Raw genomic sequence first — 20,311 nt, 5'->3', positions numbered from 1 at the left:
GTATTTTTATGCATTGCCTTTATTCTATTTCTCTTTCATAAATACACCAAAGGAATTTCCTATCAGTGTTTATAAATACCAAAATGTGATGATGAAGAGCGTGAAGTGTGATGCTGTCACACTTTTACTCTTTTATGTAAAATTAATCATTTAGGTAATTTGGTCAATAAGAGAAGTGTGAGTTTGTCTTAGTATTTGCCGTGAAGCAGTAAGTAATAGGACAATGTATGGAAAATAATGAATTCCTTTTAAAAGTGTTCCAGCTGTCTTATTGAGGATGATACACCGACACTGCTAATAGAAGTTCTGACGCTGAGTGGGAGCAATCCTTTTACTATTCATTGTAATAGAAAATTACTAAGTATTCTTACCCCAAGTTAATATATATGGAAATGACTGCCTAATTGAAAGACCAAATGAATGGAACAACAGAGCATACTAGCTCCCTTCCCTCATCATCTGCTATGCTCTGTGGTCTTTAGAGCTGAGTAGCTTGACCTCACCATGGTTTGTCCAGCTTCTGGTCATCTCCAACTCCAGGTGCACATAGACAAATGTGAGTATCTGTCACATGCGTCTGTGGTTTGTGGTTCTGTTTAGAGATTTCTGTTAAGTATTTGGAAAGCATACTTAAGTATAATTAAAAGAGAATAACCATATGGGTGCCAGTGGCTCAAGCCTTTATCCTAGCTACTCAAGTGGATGAGATTTGAGGATTGCGGTTCAAAGCCAGCCTGTGCAGGAAAGTCCGTGAAACTCTTATCTCCCCCCAGGAAACTGGAAGTGGCACTGTGGCTCAAGTGGTAGAGTGCTAGCCTTGAGCTGAGGAGCTGAGGGACAGCGCCCAGGCTCAGAGTTCAGGCCCCATGACCAACCAAAACAACAACAACAACAAACAAACAAAAGAATAACCATGTTTTAAGGATGAATGTGAGGCTGCTGTGCAGTGTGAAGTTCAGTAGAGTCTCGGGACCATGTGGTGGTCTATGCAATGAGGGAGATGATGAGAATGGGAGGCATTCACTGATCGTTGTGGATTTTTTATTATTATTCATGAATGACAAATCATTCATGAACAATATGGACCCGAGGCCTGCTGCTAAGATGGCACTCACGGGTGGCCTCTGACTCCTAGACAAGGGCTACATGTCTCAAGCGTGCAAGTCCCTCTCACATCTCTGTTCAAGGCAGATTCCAATGAGTTGCAAGGACCTGCTTGTTATTGTGCTCATGAATTGAAAAAGATCATTATTAAAATATTAATGGCAGAACAAATAAACATATAAAAATGCAGCATAAGCGGGTACCCCTGGATCACACCTGTATTCTTAGCTACTCGGGAGGCTGAGCTCTGAGGATCACAGTTCGAGGCCAGCCCGGGCAGGAAAGTCCATGAGACTCCAATAAACAACTCAGAAAAAGCCAGAACTAGTGCTGTGGCTCAAGTGGTAGAGCACTAGACTTGAGCACAAAGATGCTCAGGGATAGTGCGTTGGCCCTGAGTTCAAGCTGTAGGACTGGCAAAAAAAAAAAAAAAAAAAAGAGCATAAAGTATAGCTGTATATACAAAGCAAGGAAAACATAGGTTAACATAAATGAAAATGGAGAGAGCATGGTGGGCTGTGAGTCCAGTTAAATTAACATCGTGGTGTTTTTTTCAATTAATGTAGCTGGTGGATTCAAGAATGTTTACGATTTTATGTAAAATCAGTAATTTAGGCAATTCTGTAAATTAGTGTTTCTTTGTTAGCAACAGTAGCATTAGCCTGTGTTTATAATCACTCTAGTCTGGATCCTTTTGTATTTATTCAAACAAAAGCCAGACTCCGTTGTTTTAGCATCTACTTTGTTCTCCCCGGAGTTGGTGCCCGTGGCTGGTCAGGGTTCCTGCCCCGGAGGTGGTGTGCCTTCACCTGGAATATGCGAATCCTACGTAAGTCATGGCTGTCATCTTCGACTGCGGCTTGCTTGGTGGCTTTCATGGATGCTCATAAAATGCAAATGATGGATACCGTATTGAAAAGCTTTTCATGACACATTGGTTGGAGATTGTGGTTGATTAAAATAAACCTCACAGTTGGGTGCTGGTGGCTCAAACCTGTAATACTAGCTACTCAAGAGGCTGAGGTTTTATGATTATGATTCAAAGTTAGGTAAGGCAGAAAAGTCTGTGAGACTATGATCTCCAATTAACCACCAAAAAGCCAGAAGTAGAGCTGTGGTTCAAGTAGTAGAGCACTAGCTTGGAGCTAAAAAGCTGATTACCCAGGCCCTGAGTTCAAGTCCCAGGACCAGGACATACACAAACATATCAATCCACAACCAGGCAACTTAATTCTTAAGAGATAATCAAAGATTGGTAAAAGACTATATACCTAAATAAAATCTAAAAGCACAGAAGATCAGAATCAGTTATTCCACGTTTTTCTGGAAAAATTTAAAATATCCAGGCTGACATCCATTTAGACATTCACAGCTAGTCAATATACCATTTTTAGCATTTTCATAGTTTCTACAGACACCTTGGATGGTTAAATATGCTGTTACCATCTTGGAGAAAAAGCACATATGGTTTATTTATTCATTTGAACAGAATATATAATCTAAACAAAAAACGATTGTTCACGCTGCAATGATATGAATGGAATCAAGTCTGAATAGAGGGGTATGCTCATATTTTTACTTTTTTATAGTCCATTATAAATAAAAACCCAACTCTACTCCCTCTTCTGGAAAAGAGCCTATTGACCAATATTAGAAGCACTCAGAGAACTTGTTGTGCTTTGCTGGGTTGTTCAGGAGCATTAATTTTATTATGAGTGAGTCAATAAACATAAGTACCGTGAATGGGATAGATAAGTCGGTTCAAGTACCATCTCGTTTTGCGCCTATCTGCAGGAGCAAATTTATGATTAAATCTCCCACACCGTTGTCAGCCCCAGCCTGGGGCTTGCATCAGTAGCCAGCACAGCATGGACGCGCAGATCCTCGGGATGGTATATTCATACTCGTTTCTTCCTTTAGCAAATTAGAAAACGTTATGTAAAATTTAGGTTAAAAGAACAGGTAGCAGAAATAACTGTAATTTAAACATGCGCTACTTCTGAGGCTGTATTTTGAATCAGTAATAATGAGTGAGTTTGTTGTTTTACCATGGAAATCAATTAAAAAATAAATAAGATCGGAGCTTTTCACTGATTATCCTAGCTATACATTATTCCATTTTTGATCGCTTCTCTGCTTATATGACTCTTTGTTACGGACAAAATATATTAATAATTATTTAAAGGTAGGCATTGAAAACTCATGCCTGTCATCCTCACTTCTCAGGCAGGAGGCTAAGATCTGTGATCACAGTTCAAAGCCAACCCGGACAGGAAAGTCTATCCTCTCCAACTAAACATCAAAAAGCCAGCCCGAGTGGAGCTGTGGCTCAAGTGGTAGAGCATTAGCCTTGAGTAAAAATGCTCAGGTGCCATGCACAGTCCCTGACTTCAAGACCCAAGACTCTCTCTGTCTCTCTCTCTCTGCCCTCTCTGTCTCTGTCTCCATCTCTGTCTCTGTCTCTGTCTGTCTGTCTGTCTGTCTCTCTCTCTCTGTCTCTCTGTCTCTCTCTCTCTCATGCACACACACACAATAATAATTACTTGAAATTTTAAGTAAATCAGAGGTGAATTATATGGTCCAATAGAGAATATATCAGTCTTTCAGAAGGAGTTTTATGTTTTTATTTTTATTTCAATTCAACATGCCAGCTCATGAGAACACTGCCATCCCCCCATCCTTCTCTCCCCTCTCCCCCAAGCCTACCCATCTCCTCAATTTTCCTAGTTCCGCCTTCACACGTATACATTGAATATTATGACTGTGTTTTCCCAACCTGCCTTTCTTTATTCAGCCACCCCGCTGCTCTCGTCCTCAGCCCTCTTCTGATAGCTCAGGTTCTAGCTCCTTGCTATTCATGGTTCTCGGCTGTGAGTTAGTTGTTCAAAGGAGTACTACCATGTATGCCATACACATGTGTGTGATCCACACACACACCTTGTGTATACCATGCACACATGCATACGACGCATAGTGGGAGTTTTCTGTTGTGCACACTGGATTCACTGCAGTTGATTTAAATGTTCTACCAAGGCCACTCTCTGGTAATAGAGACTGATGGATTTCCCTCTATCTGTTCTTCATGTGAGTTTTCAAAGATGTGTGTACTATGTGTATTAAAATGTGAAAATGAAAGCCAGGTGCTGGTGGTTCACACTTGTAATTCTAGCTATTCAGGAGGCTGAGAGCTGAGGATTATGGTTCAAAGCCAGCCAGAACAGGAAAGTCCATGAGTCTCTTTATCTCCTATGAACCACCAAAAAGTCAGACAGAAGTGGAGCTGTGGTTCAAGTGGCAGAGCACCCTGATTTAAAAAGCTTAGGCCAGTGCCCAGATCCTGAGTTCAAGCCCCAGGATTGGCCAAAGGAAAAATAAAAAGGAAAAAGTGATTCTATACATGCATAGGACCTAGTAAAACCAAGCTGTTTAAAAGACAAGAAACTAGTTGACAATTAATTTGATTCAATATTAGGATAATTTTTTTAAAACACCAATCAAGTTCATGTTTTCAATTCTATTTTAGGTGACTGCTAAATATTTCTGACAAGATAAAGTCACACATACGGGATGTAAGTATTTGTCAGTGTTGGAGTTCTGAGGGTGGATTCGTGTTGTATGTAGAAAAAGTATACCAATTCTAGAAGGAAAGGCAAAGGAAGGCCAGTGAGAGGAACACATTTGGAACTGTGTTTCATGACCACAATGTGAGTCGATTTCAAACAGGCTTGAAGTGTGGGAATAGAAGGCAGACAGATTTGTGAGATAACCTTTGGTGTTTTATGGATTTTGATTTTATTATTCAAAGTCAATAAATGAAAGAATACACCAGCATGGCAATGTGTAGAGATGGAGAATCATGCATATCCAGGCATGAACACACATTGTATGAGGCCCGAATTATTACTAATATCTCTTGAAAGTCATGGAGTGTTCCAGGAGTCATAAATGGATCACAAGACAAACAGGCAAGGGAGAAACAAGGTAATGGAATTCTTGTTTTGAGTTACTGGTAAGTTTGGTATTCATCTATTTAAGAGAAAAAATTATAGTACAAAATGATAAATAACTAAATTTAATTGTAGTTACATAATCAAATTTGAACAATATGCAGTGATGTAAAGAATATGTTGATATCTTATTATTCCGTGCATAATTAGTCCTAGTCCTCAGAGTGAGTGCATTTAGCATTTCAACATGGCCATGATCTCTCTGAGTGACAACCAAAGCACTTGTCTTGGTATGAGTGGCTTATTTAAGAGTTATTCACTGTATTTTTTTAAGAAATACATTTATTATGAGACATTAACTATAGGCCATTATGGGATTAATATGAAATTTGTGTTCTTTAATCAATATTTATAATACTGAGATTGACTAAAGAAAAATATTTGGCTGAGAGTAATTGCTCTTTTGATAGTACTTACAGATACTTAGGCCTGTTATTCATTTGGAATTATTAGCATCAATATGTTGGAAATTAACAAATCAATGAATGAAGAAATGGATGAAGAAAAGAGGGTAAAATCTTTCCCAGTCATCATGACTCCTGTCCTGTAGGTCATGAATGATGAATAATTCATCTCAGAGTCTCTTATTTGTGCCCGGAGAGTGAGCTGCCCAATTATCTTTGTTGCAAGTATTCTTCTCCACGCATTAGCTGTACACAAAGGTTCCATCCCTAGAGTTCTGTGGCTCATTTATTTTGATTCTGTTATTACAAAAAATGACTAAATTCACACTTATTACATAAAGATATGGGAAAAGGAGAAAGCATTGTCCAATTTTGGAGTGAGGGCAGACATAGTTTCAGGTAATTTCATTGGAAGTACTAATGTTTATCAGCCAGCAAATGAATCTAGAAAGTTACCTCTCCATGATTCCCCCAAGCTGTTGTTGTCTCTCACTGATGGCATGATGATTAGGTAAACTAAGTGAGAGCCTCTTACCTCTTTGTCTAATGACGTCAGACAGTATAGATTTTAGACAACCTTGAAGTCCTTAGCCTGCTCCAAGTCCGGTATTACTCCTCTTCTTAAGAGATAATGAGCTGGTTGCTGGTGGCTCACACCTGTAATCCTAACTACTCAGGACACTGAGATCTGAGGATTGGGGTTCAAAGCCAGCCAGGGGAGAATGTCCATGAGACTCTTATCTAAATAAATCACCGAAAACTGGAAGTGGTGCTGTGGCTCAAGTGGTAGAGTGCTTGCCTTGAGCTGAAGAGCTGAGGGACAGCGCCCAGGCCCAGAGTTGAAGCACCATTACAGAGAGTCAGAGAGAGAGAGAGAGAGAGAGAAAGAGAGAGCGAGCGAGAGAATGAAAGAACACCAGTCAGGTAGCACTAGCTGTGAACAGTTTTGTGTAATGAGAATGTGTGAAGTTTGCTATGTTCTCTCTCTTCCTCAGGATGGACATGGGCAGAATGAGGATTTCTCTAGAACCAGTGTGAGTTCTCGTTTACTTTCCTGTCTGTGTTTGGGGGTTTATTTAAGAGCAGTCACTGGATTATTAAAAGCTGCATACAATAACCAGTGGTGGTCGGCTGCCTTTGAACCATTAGTAGTAGGTTCACGTGAAGTACTTTACAAATAATGAGTAGATGAGTCTGAGTGTGGTGTTCCATAGCTGTAATCCCTGTGATGGGGGAGCACAGCCTATCTAAAAAAATATAACTGAAGTAAAAAGGGGCGTGGCTCAAGTGAGAGTATGCCTCTCTAACAAGAGTCAGGCCCTGAGTTCAAACCCCAGCATCACTAAGTAAAAGAAAAAGAAATAATACCTGGCTAATGGGAGATAAACCACACATGTGGGAGACAACAAGATCGTGAGTGCAAGGATAGCCCATACGACATTGTGTTTGAGACACTACCTCAAAAACAAAAATCAAAATGCAAATAAAAGTCTGGGAGGTGGCTCATAGATCAAGTGGAAGAGTCCTGGTTTAACATGCATGTGTTTGTGAGTTGAATCCCAAGTACTGCAAACAACAAACCCTAAAATCAAACTTGAAGACGATAGTAGAATAGATAAATAAATATTCAAATTATCCGTATATAAATTAAAAACAATAAGGTTCTTGGAAGGTTTTTTTGTACCAGTCTTGGGGCTTGAACTCAGTGCCTAGGCACTGACCCTGAGCTTTTATGCTCAAAGCTAGCACTCTACCACTTGAACCACAGCTCCATTTCCAGCTTTTTGGTACTTAGGCAGAGATTTGAGTCTCACAGACTTTCCTGCCTAGCCTGGCTTTAAACAAAAATCCTCAGATCTCAGCCTCCAGAGTAGCTAGGGTCACTGGTATAAGCCTGCAAAGTTTTTTTTAATCTTAGCATTTATAATTAACGACCCAGTCATTAGGCATAGGAGAAACAATTAGGGAGAGGCTCACTCCTCCATCAGTGATGACCATCGGTGTATATGCGTCACAGACGATGAATTTGTGTGGAATTCTAAAGCCATCCACATCAATCCCATTCTTTGTTTGAAATGATCCTGCCAGACAAGTGTGAGCAATAGGGATTGTATTTTGTTTTCATTTACATATTCATTTTATGCTATTTTACAGTTGGATCATTGCAATGATATATGCATTTATGTGAATTATTCAGTCATGTACAAAGGTAAGGTATAGTTGCAGGTATTAAAAACATTGGTGTCCCAATGGACGTAGATGTTACATAGCTGTAACCTCATGGCCGAGTATAATGAACAGAAAATAGTCACTCTCTAGGTCAAGGAAAGTTGCCAGTTGTTCATTTTGTTCTTTTACAAAAATAAGTAAATACAACAAATGTCTTCTAAGTGATGACCTTCTAAATGAGTAACGAAAGGAAAGATGACAAGCAAGAATCAAGGAAGACTGTCTGGTTTTAATGATCTGATTTTCTCTGTCATCCCCAGCTGGGATGCGTTGAGCTGATTTATGCATTTTCTCCATGGTTACATCTCTGTTAGGAGAGAGAAAATCAATGTGAATAATAATCAGAGTTATTATTTTGAGTGTTTTTAAAAGGTATTTGCTCCATTATTAAAACAGTATTAAATATAACCAAAGAAGGTGAAATGTGCCAATGTTAAATATCAAGTTGATGTTATTACATTGAGGAATTCAAGTGTGAAACTCAGAGCTTGGTTTATAAAAGAAATATGGACCCTGTGGAGATGATTATGTAGATGGATCTTCATGATATTCAAGAGTCTCCTTTTGTAGATTTATGTGCATTTCATTACCAGTGTATTAATCGATAATGTATTTGACAAGACATAGAGAGGGCAATCCAGGACCCACAAGGACAGCGGATGGCGTGGGAGTCATGAGGGGTGAACGCCATGTGTCTGGGACACTTTGTGTCCAGCATAGATAGAACGTGGACCAGTCCCCTTTGTGAATGGATCTGATAGGTGCACGTCAGGGCATATATGATTTGTGTTTCCTACCTTCCTGTTGATGAATTACACACACACACACACACACACACACACACACACACACACACCAGCCTAGTGCACACACACACACACACACACACACACACACACACCAGCCTAGTGCACACACACACACACACACACACACACACACACACCAGCCTAGTGCACACACACACACACACACACACATACACACACACACACACACACACACACACACACACACACACACACCAGCCTAGTGAGAGACCAGCAGCCGGGTAAAATGGTCCAATTGAAAAGAAATGAAGGAGGAGAGACATTGTGTGTTCCTAAAATATATAACGAGCATATTATAGAAAAGGACTCGGTTATAAGTTAATCAAATGTATTCAGATTGAACGAAGGACGACAGACAGTGATAGATTATAGCCATTGTTCTTGGTCAATTGCAAGCATTAAGCTTATTTTATCAGAACACCAGCATTAAGCTGATTTAAGAGTTCTGCTAGGAAAAGACTTCCTGTGATGGCATAGTGTTAGGAGAGAGGCCACAATGATTAATAGCCACAATACATATTCTATTTTGGGGAGCTGATTTAGAGGTATGCAAAGAATTCCTAAATATTTTTAATGAATCAAAATTAACTACCACCGAGTGACAAATACTAGCTTGCTTTGGTGGTTTGTTTAGGGTAATTTCCTCTCTTTTTATACTTGTATTTTTGTATATGAAGAATAATCCCATGAAGCCAACCATAACTAGTATAATTTGACATTAAGAAGAATCATCACACTTAGGAATGCAACTATGAAAGGCTGAAGACAAATAATGCGAGATTTGTCAGTGGATTAATGACAGCTATGTTGATAGGATGCCATACTAGGTATTTCACAAAGGCATATGTTCTTGCCGGGCGTTTGGTGAGTCAGAGGCATCTAGAAATCTTATTAATGAATTAATGGATCAGTCAATAAATGTGAGAGATAAGGGTGAGGAAGACTTGGCTGCTCCTAGGCCAGTGATGATGAGTGTTAGATCATGAATACCACGTGCTTAGAACTCAGGGGTCTGGGAAGAAAGATAGAGGAAGGGTCAGGGTTGATGAAGGAATGTGTTATTTTTCACCCTCTGCTCTGTGCTATACTCCTCAAGGTGGAGGTCCCGTGGCTGTCACTGCCTCGGTCAGACGTAAGGCAGCTTGGAACCTGTGTGAGTAGATTGTTTTTTATCGCATTATTAAAAACTGCAAAGCATAATGAATTCGGGCCTAGTGTAACTGATGCCAAATGAAATTACTGTGAAGTACATATTAAATTAAGTATATGTGGTAAACTGCAACTCAATTCATGTGAGAAGGTTCTTTACACAGATGAGGAACACTGAGGCTTTCTCTTGGATTTTTGTGAATGATATTGATTTAAACTAATACTAATGAATTAATGGATGACACGAAAAAGGAAGGAGAAACAGAGGCTAGTATGGTGTCAGTGATGACCACATTGGCATATGAGTGGCAGTTGATGAGTACATATTTAGAATTCTGAAGTCCACAGCAATGAAGGCTGGACTTTGTTCATGCATTTCATGCCATAGTTAAGGCTGAGTTGAACAAATCAAGAACACAAATACTGCCAGGCACTGGTGACTCACATCTATAATCCTGGCTACTCAGGAGGCTGAGATCTGAGGATCCCAGTTCGACACTAGCTGGCATAGAAAAGTCCATGAGACTCATATCTCTCATCAACCAGCCAAAAGCCAGAAACAGAAGTGTAGTTCAAGCAGTAGAGTGTCAGCCTTGAGAAAAAAAAAAAAAAAAAAGCAAGAGCAAACGACCCTGAGTTCAAGCCTCAGTATCAGCATGCGTGCAAGTGTGTGGGCGTGTACACACACACACACACACAAACACCCACACACACATCAGATAGGTGAAGAGGTGAAGCATTATCCAATTATGAAAATACAAAGCAAGGCAAGAAATCCCATCTGTGCTTTGAAAACATGGAGTCCAAAGAGAAATGGATGAGGTAGTCAGTATAAATTCTAAGAAATATTTCTGCTCTGGGCTAGTGGGAAGTTTGAAGATGTTCACTTTGTAAGACAGGAATATGAACAACTTCTCAGCAGTGACCACCTGCGTGAATGTCTAAATGCAAGACACAGGACAAAGGTCAGAGCGCAATTCCCTATCATCTGCTGCTTCTGAATTCCTCAGAATGACGCGGTGTGGATCCACGCTTTCTGAACGGTCCCTGGCAGAGCCGGGGCCAGACTGTGGAACCGCCAATGATCTTCTCTCTGCTGGAGTCACTTTTTGAAAGGTTTTAGTGGAATATTAATATCAAGTCAAGAAAGCTAAACAATCCAATTTTATTATCAGATGGTAGAAGCATTATAGTGACAGTTCCTTAAATGAAAAACTAAGGGCAGTGGTGAAGGTATTTAGTCTCTGTCTAATTGACTCTGTGCGTGCATGCTCAGGATCCTAACACCCATTATTCTTGCATTCTGTGATTTATGTGTTTCCACATTCAATAATCAATGCTCCAAAGTAGATGGCAATATGGGAAGGAGAGGGAGGTGGGAAATAAGTTGGATCAGAGCACATTTTACCTATTTACATATCTACATATACACACATATAAAATAATATATACTACTATACATCAATAATAATAAATACACAAAAATAGGTGGTAAGGGACCCACTAAATATTGTTACAAGGAGAGGCAGGAGGTTTAAGAGAGTGGAATATACATGTAAGCTGGCATGTTGGAACCCCTTGTACACTACTTAAAGCCTGGGTCATGATGATTAGCGTGAAGGAGACCTGTCTGAACCCGGATGTCTGGCCTGAAAGCCAGCAGCTCCTTTCTCAGGGGACACACACCGAGGCACATGCACCTGGTCCTTGCCACGTGGTTCAATGGTTTGCATCAACGTTACAACTTAATCAATGAAGGCCTCGATCAACTAATGAAGTATTACTCCATTTTTAAAAAGTTATGTCAAGAAATTCTACTGATGCATTTTGAAAACACAGAAGTCCCATTTGAAGTAAATGTCTCCTAGCTTTCCTCCTTGGCTGGGGGTTGCGTAGGGAGAACACATTTAAAGCAATGTTTTTGCTCGGGTATATGCCAGTATACATATTTTTCAGACGTAAGAAAGTAAATTCTTAGTTAAGGATTGCATCGGTATTTCCTGTATTGTTGCTGTGCTTTTGTAGGTGTTACGTTTTGCGGTCTGTCCCGTGCTGTGCCCCGGGCCCTGTGAGCTCCGGTAGTTCCCCCGCACTCTGGGCTGTTGCTCTGAAATGCTGTGTATGTGTCTGTTCCACTTTGAGCTTGTCCGTGTGAGTTGTTTGGCATTATTCACTGTGTTTTGAAGACATAATCATGAGACCTGCATTTACCAGTATCTATAGCAATTAAGCAGGGTCTTTAGACCGAGTGATGCATATATAAAAATCTACCGACTATAAATAAGAGTCCTGTATTGATCTGATCATCATTCTGGGTACGTCTCATAGGAAGCTATCTTTTGTTGAGTATCCCCAAATCACTGGCTTTAAAAGAGCATTATTGGTGAATTAGTGGTCAGTCAACGCAGTAGATAAGAAAGAGGAGGGTCTGGACCCTCCTGGACCAATGATGACTCCCACTAGTATATGAATCTCAGGTGGTAAGTCCTACTTGTTGTCCAACATGAAAGAGAAGAGGAAGAGCTGGGGTCTCTGGAGGAGTGTGTCATTTTTTACCCTTTGCTCTGTTTCTTCTCAGGATGGATGCCCCCGAGGGGGCTGGCAGGTTTTCTGCGGGCGTCGCGCCATTGTTCCAGCTCTCCTGGGACCTGTGTGAGTAGAGTTCCTGTTCTGGCGTAGGGGATTTGTTAAAGATTATTTATTGCATTATTAAAAATGGGAAATGTAATCGCATTAGGCCAAGTGTGACGAATGATACAGATGGAATTAATCTGCAGTCACATTTTCAATTATGTCTGTAGGAAAAACTGAGAGTCATGATCGCAGAGCACACATTTATGCGAAATGGTTCTTTATCCAGATGAGGACTATCTGGGGCTTTTGTGAATGATAGTGTTTTAAATTATTATTAGTGTATTTGTGAATTAATGATTGTGTCAGGAGACACTGCAGCAAGGACCCAGGGCCTGGTGGTGAGGAGGGTCCCGGGTGGTACAAAGAGAGCTGTGTGGTTCATCCCGCAGACCTGTGGTCTTCATTCTCACGGATCAGTGAGCAAACCAGGAGGAGCAACAGAAACACATCCAGATAAGTGAGGAGAAGCACTGCCCAGTGACAAAAATAGGCGATTAGGCAAGAAAACCCATTAAACACACTACATCTCAGAGAGGAGCAAACGGCCCATGACCGTTAACTTCCTGTCTAAGAATCATGTACTCAGTTTAAATTATAGACAATGATTGTGTTCTGGAGAAAGGTCACAGTCATTCATTTCAGATGAAAATGAATATTCTCCAAGTAGCAATTGCCTACATAACTGTCCAAATGAAAGATTCCGGCCAAGGGTCAACAAGCAACGCCTCGTTCTTTGTCATCTGCTCTGCGCTGCCCTGTGCCCCTCAGCACACATCCGTTCTTCACGCTCGCCGGCCCGGCCCTTCCACCAGCCTTCAGACCCACGCACACAGAAGGAAGCCAGTGTTCTTCTCGCTGTGGTGGTCCATTTTAAAAGCAAGATGGTTTAAGAAAAGCATGATCTATAATCAAAATATCTGTAATGATCATTACAGAACAATACAAATTTGAACCCCGGAGGACGGTCCTAGATAGGTACTTGGCCTCTGATAAAATGAACCCAAAGATGGGCCTCAAACGTCCTCACGGCGATTACTCTTGTATTTTGTGGTCTGCAGGTTCTCTTTCTGAATTAGCTGATCAATAGACTGACTTATGAACATGAAGTGACAGGGCTCCTTCTGGATGAAGGAGCACAGATGCTCACGTGACTGCTGTGTCATGAGCACTGGGACTGAAGATCTGAGGGCCAGCATAGATGGAATCCTGACCTGGCTCCTCTTTGTGAAGGGGTCCTCTGTGCTGATGTCAGATCCTTCCAGAAAGATCTAGAAGGATCTTTCTGCTCATGTCTGTAGAAAGGATCACTAAAAGATTCAAGGACAGATGATTGAATACATGTACAAATGAACAGAGGTGAAGAGAATGTAGCATCATTTATTACTAAAACAAATAGCTTGCAAAATACTCAATCATACCTCAATTTGGTGTTTTCATCCTGCATTAAGGGTAACACAGACAGCAATAGAGAGTTGTTACTATTGCTCCTCACCAATTGCAAGTTTAGAGTTTTTGGTTAGCAGTAAAAGAAATCTTATAATCATTCATTAGAAGCCTAAAAATTTATGAATGACTGTAAATAGGGATCACTAGAGAGAATGTTTTTGAATTATTGCAAAGGTGATGTACAGAGGGGTTACAGTTATAGAAGTCGGGTATTGAGTACATTTCTTTTTGAACAGTGTCACCTCTTCCCTAGTTTTCTCCCAGTTTTTCCCTCCCAGCCCCCTCCCTCACAAGTTGTATAGCTCATTTTCAACATGGTGTCTAATGAGTATCGCTGCTGCATTTGTTCACCTTCTCTCACACCCTTCCCATGGGGAGAACTTCTTTTCCTCACCCTCTGCTTTGCACGCAGGGGAAGTCACACCTTGAGCCCATGGAAGCCTCTTGGTGACCGAGGACACCAGCGCCACCCGCAGGACCAGTGAGGGAGTTGTAATGGTGTTCTCTCATGCGTCTCTTCTTCTGACTACATTCATAATAGCATTAAAATTAGCTCAGTTAAGTGCTGGTGGCTCACACTTAGAATCCTAGCTTCTCAGGAGACTGAGATCTGACGATTAAGGTTCAAAGCTAGACTGGGTGGGAAAGTCCATGAGACTCTTTAATTAAGCACCAAAAACAAAAATGCAATAAGTGGAGCTGTGGCTCAAATGGTAGAGTGCTAGCCTTGAGCACAAAAGCCCAGGGACAGCACCCAGGCACCAAGTTCAAGCCCCAGGACTGACACACAAAAAAATGATCAAATCAATCATAGAGGAGGGCTAACCCAAGAGGTCCATTGTAGTTATTAATATTTAAATGAGACGTGAGTAGACATCATCACAGAAATCTCCTGTTAAGAATGTATGAGGCAGCGCAGGCTCCTTAACTGCGTTTGGTCCCTGCACAACGTCGCTTACGTACGTTGTACAGTATAACCAAACACATCTGTCAAGCGAAGGAATTACAAGAATAAACAATTCACCATGGCTCAAGTATCAATATTATAGCACTGTGGTTTTAGTGTATCATATGCAATGTAAATATTGATTAATGAAAAGATAATGAATGCCTGTTGATAAGGAGTCTGTCTATGGATGTGACCTATATTGAAAGAGCTTGCTTTTTTCCTAAACCATCGATTATTATTACCATTGGAATACTAATTTAGGCAGTAAATATATTTAGGAACAAATGGAGGAGTGACCCGGTGATGCACCAGTGGTAATAATGAGTGGTGGTTTAGTCATCCACAAGGAATAATGTGCATTTAAAACTCTGAATTTCAACGCTCAACTAATGAGGCTGCTTCTCCTACAGGAGATGGCTGTAGAGAAATGTCAGGGATACCATGACAAGGTCCTTGTGTTCATGTTGTAGATTTAGAATGGCACCTAATACATGGAATACAGCTTCATTATGCTCAGCTGAAAATATGATGAAGAGAGCAAAGCATTTTCAACTCTGAACATTGTTAATTAATATTTTAAAAGCTGTGGTCATTTGGAAATAACTGAGCAGAATATTGCCATTTCAGGGAGGAGGAGTAATATAGGGCATAAGTGCCGATAAATTGTATTGTTATGTTTTAATCTCAAGATCAATTTTTTTCTTTCTTTCTTTCTTTTTCTGGGACTTGAACTCAGGCCCTGGGCACTGTCCCTGAACTCTTTTGCTCAGGCTAGTGCTTTACCACTTTGAGCCACAGCACCACTTCCAGTTTTCCGGTCGCTTATTGGAGGTAAGAATCTCATGGACTTCCTTGCCCGGGCTACAGGTGTGAGCTGCTAGTGCCAAACTCTGCTCTGCTTTTCACTTGTAGATTGGAGGGCATGTAAGCAGCATCTCATGGTCCTGACCTTTATGGTTGCTTAGGTGGGCTGAGATTAGTGTGAGCAATGGTTGTTTTTTTTCCTTGATTTCAAGGCCTTTTTTGAATCCTAAGATGATTATACAACATAAAATATAGTTAAAACCTACAGTTGGAGTCCAGGAGCGTAGATAATGAGGATAATGAATTCAAGTGAGCTATTGGCCTAAGAAGCAGTTCATATTCAGATTAGGAGTAAGAGGCTGTTCTTGAGATTTTCCTGAATGATAACATTTATACCTTTTGAAATTTTCCTGTTCTCACATTTTTGTTAATAAAAGGCTGGAGTTTGAACTCAGTGTCTCCTGCTTGTCAGGCAAATGACCTCGATCAGTTGAGCCATGTTTCCAGCCCTTTCATTACTAAATTCAGTAAGGTAATACATAAATCAAGGTGACATCAGAGAAGGATTATGAATGGGGGCTGCTGATGAGCACTGGTGTGTGAGTCACAGGTGAGTGCATGGGTCTGTTGTTCTGAGGTGTGATGGGAAGGAGGTATGAGGCCCTCCTCCTGTGGTTAACTTACACATGACGCTCTACACAGGTGTCAGTAACACAGGGGAACTTGGGGAGTTTGTTGTGCTGTGCAGCTTCAAACTATCATCATGCCTGTGTCAATGAAAGACTCAATCAGGAAAGTGAGTTCACTAAGACTTTGTCCAGGTGTGATTCAAGAAAACCACTGATGTATCAGGAAACCCCTGGCCTGTGTTTAGGTATCTGGCCATAAATGGGCACCTTTTTGGCCAAGGATGTAGAGAGTTTAAGTGACAGTGAGTGTTTATTGTCTGCAGTGGAGCGTGTGTCAAGTCACTCACTTTATACAGTACAGAAGATGGATATGAAGTTAGTGATTTGCTATCTGACGGACTAAATGGAAGGTAAAAGCAAGGGTCAATGCTGAGTGGTTTCCATTTCACAAACATTTGCTCTCTAGAGTAGATTCACTCAAAGAGATACAAAGATTCTCTGGATCCACAGTGCCATAGAATCTGGAGGAGACATGTGAGGAGTAGCTAAGGTTTGTTACCTGATCGGGGCTGGGATTCAAGACTCCTAGAGGGGCCGAAAACTGTATACATATTTAGCTGTTTCCTATATGTACATGCTGATAATGGTTAATTATACATTAGGAAATTGGAAATGTCCAATAGTAGCTAATAATAAGACAAAAACTGTTAAATAGTATCATAAAATACTCAAAATTTATGTATTATTTATTTCTAGAATCTTAGCTATACTATTTTCATATTAAGCAGTTAAGTTGATGCTTAAGTATTTAAATTTTTACTATAATATTGAAATGTTAGTGTTTTCAGACCATAGTTGTCCATGGGAGAACGCGGGGAAAATAAATCTGTGGGTAAACGGCACCTGCTATACTCATTGAAAAATGTGTGAAATAAAGCGAAGGTGAACTCTAGCCTAGTGAAAAATCAGTAATTAATATGGAGTCTTATTCTGATTAATATGTGTAGGAAATACCAAGGATTATTAATGATGCAGATCTACAAAATGGAAAAATGATTGTACATGCAGTTCTGGGATTTTATGTCTTTCTTGGATTTTTGGAATCGTAGTGTTTTAAAGTTATAATTAGTGAATGAATCAATAATTCATTTAGAAACGAATGAAGGAAAAACAGGCCTCTCCTGGATGCTGGAGTGGTCATGATAAATTGCACATGTTGGGAACTCTGAGCTTCAGCATAAACGTGATCTGGTCTTTTTTTACACTTTCAGTGTAGTTGTACAAGTGGATCGATGAAAGAATCAATTGATAAATATATAAATAAGTCAGGATGAAAGAGGAAAGGAATAGAAATGTGTGGCAAGACAGAAAACATGATCAATAAATGTTCGGAACGCAAATGACCGTCAGTGCCTCGGCTAACGATGACGCAAGACAACCTAACCGAGGGGCCTCTCCATGTCTGCGTCTGTGGCAAGATTGAAATTTGCGTTTTCTTGAGAGAAAATCAAATTACATCCTCCCAATGAATGATTTCCTAAATGACTGACGGGATGAGAGATGTAGCTAGCATTTCAAGAGGCTGAGATCTGAGGATCAGTTTGAATTCCTGGGAATTCTTACCTCTAATTAACTGGCCAAAAGCCAGAAGCAGTATGCCTCAAGTGGTAGAACACCAGCCTTAAAGTAGAGAAGTTGAGATACAGCACCCAGGCCCTGAGTTCAAGGCCCAGTACTGGCAGGAAAAAAAGACCCTGTATACAAGAGGATCCATGGACATAAAGTATCCAGTTTGAGTGCCATCTCTGAGCTTTCAAGCTTGGATGCTTTCCCTGAGCTTTTATTCTCAAGAGTAGTGCTCTACCACATGAGCCATAGCTCCACTTCCTGCTTTTTGATGGTTAATTGGAAATAAGCAAAGTCACTGAAATCTGTTAAACATAGGGAGACTGGGAAGGTGGGGAAGAAGGGTGAAGAAGGGTTAATCTGACACCTTTTTATAACTCAAATACACTAAAAAATTAGTGCCGGCAGTGCTGCAGAGTTCCTGTGAGGGCCCAGGGGGATGGGGAGGGTTCTCTGAGAGGAAACGGAAAGTGAGTGTGGTTTAAGTACCCAGACATATGTATAAAGCTAGGGTAGTGACCCCTGTTTAAGAGTGGACGGCAGGAGGAATGATGAAGGAGAAAAATGAAGGGGGTGAATTCAATCAGGGCATGTAGTGTTCATGAAGTAAATATTGCAAGGAACCCACCTTGGACAATTAATTACATGATCACTAGTAAATTATATATATCCACATATGCTATATGTTATAATGTATCATCTATACTTTATAATACAAAACATGACACTCAGTATAAAATATATAATGTGTATGTTATTTGTACATACATAGATTTAAAAATGTGTCAGGCATATAACATTTTTGACTAATGATGATAAATGCAATCAGAAGTAATAGTGACGTTTAGGTTGCGTGAAAGATGGACATTGGGAATCCGTCATCTTATGTCCCCCTTCTTGGCAGTCATGCGCAGAGTCGCTGGGCTGACGGAAGCATTCTGTTGTGGTCAAGATTGCTCCATTACCCTTGTTCTAGGGGAAGTCAGTGTAGGTGGCGGTGCTCGGGCCTGCATACCCTCACTGTATGGTTCTTTCTACTCCCAGAATGCTCCATGGTCACATGCTGTATTTGCACCAATAAGAGGAAGAGCCAGGGCTTTCGTCTTGCTCTGGTTAGTTTAAGAAAAAGTGTATGATTAGTGCCATGCAAGATGGCCACTCTAGCCAGGGACTGTGAGAAATGCCAGTGATAGGAAAATGTCAATTTATTGGGAGACACTGGGCACAGGGAGTGAAACCGTGATGTTAATACATCTCAGTGTATTCATATTAGAATGGTACCATTGGATTAGGCATGGCAGTGCTGCTCTGGGATTTTTATTTTTTACCTTTTTTTGCCAGTCCTGGGGCCTGAACTCTGGGCCTGGGCGCTGTCCCTCAGCTCTTCAGCTCAAGGCAAAGCTACAGCGCCACTTCTGGCTTTTTTTGCTTATGTGGTGCTAAGGAACCGAACTCGGGGCCTCATGCATGCGAGGCAAGCACTCTACCACTGAGCACCTTCCCCAGCCCCTCTGGGATTTTTTTAAGTCATAAATTCCCAAGTGATTAGTAGAGATTTGATGAGTGTCCCAGCAGACAATATGGAAATGAGAGGAGAGGGGACAGCCTTGGACCATGAAGACCTCTGGCGACCATGAGTCTTGGGAGTTGACCATAGCTCTGGGTGTCTGATGTCCATCACAAGAGGTAAGAGGAAATGGCAGGCCTGGTGGAGGGATGTGTTTTTCCATGCTGTCCTCTCCTCAGAATTCCCCGGAATGGAAGCTCCGAAGTCCACTGACCCAAGCCTCAGTGGGCAGTAAGACCTCCAGCCACGGGTCTTATCCTGGTGGCATTCAGGACCAATGGGAGTAGAAGTCAAGTTCTTCGTGGCTTGGGTGGTTTGTTGAAGGTTATTCACTGGGCTGTTAAAAATTGTGAAAGATGGTCCCATTAGGCCAGGCACAAACAGTGCCACATGTGGAGCAAACAGGGATTCATATTTTTGAATTAGGTTCGTGGGACAAACAGGACAATTGTTGGAGACACATGGATACGTTGATGTGAGGTGGCTTTTTATACAGATGGGAACCATCAGGCTGTCATGGGATTTGTGTGAATGATACGGTTCCTAATCATTATTAGTGAAGTAATGATTAAATCAACAGGCAAAGTAGGAAGAAAAGGAGACTCAGAGGCTGGTGCTGGCTGCATGGTGCTGGCATGAGTGAGCACTGTCTGAAACTAACTCCATGAGGGACATGGATGTGAGAGTGAATAAACAAAAATAGAGTAGAATAAAAGGATGGGAGTGTCCAATTCTCACCATATGTAGGAAAGTAAAAATTATCTGAGGAAGACAGTGGTGTCCAAAGAAAAGTAAATTCTGCATGCTGCTTTGTCTAATGTGGCGTAGGCAGTGTGAATTATAGACAGAGTTGCACATGATACACTAAATCCACAGTGCTATAATACTGATAATTGAGCCATGGTGAATTGTTTATTCGTGTAATTCCTTCGC

At 40.9% G+C, this 20,311-nt stretch overlaps 1 non-coding gene across 1 annotated transcript; it reads left to right on the top strand.

Moving 5' to 3' along the window:
* Positions 1–9,998: 9,998 nt before the first annotated feature.
* On the top strand, positions 9,999–10,069 carry LOC138810603 (small nucleolar RNA SNORD113/SNORD114 family). The gene has a single exon (XR_011367191.1). It is a non-coding gene; the product is annotated as a small nucleolar RNA SNORD113/SNORD114 family (small nucleolar RNA).
* Positions 10,070–20,311: the final 10,242 nt, after the last annotated feature.

This window comes from Dipodomys merriami, unplaced genomic scaffold (genome assembly GCF_024711535.1).
Source record: "Dipodomys merriami isolate MVZ:Mamm:240054 unplaced genomic scaffold, mDipMer1.0.p SCAF_50, whole genome shotgun sequence".
NCBI lineage: Eukaryota > Metazoa > Chordata > Mammalia > Rodentia > Heteromyidae > Dipodomys > Dipodomys merriami.
This window is presented reverse-complemented; position numbering and strand designations above follow the sequence as displayed.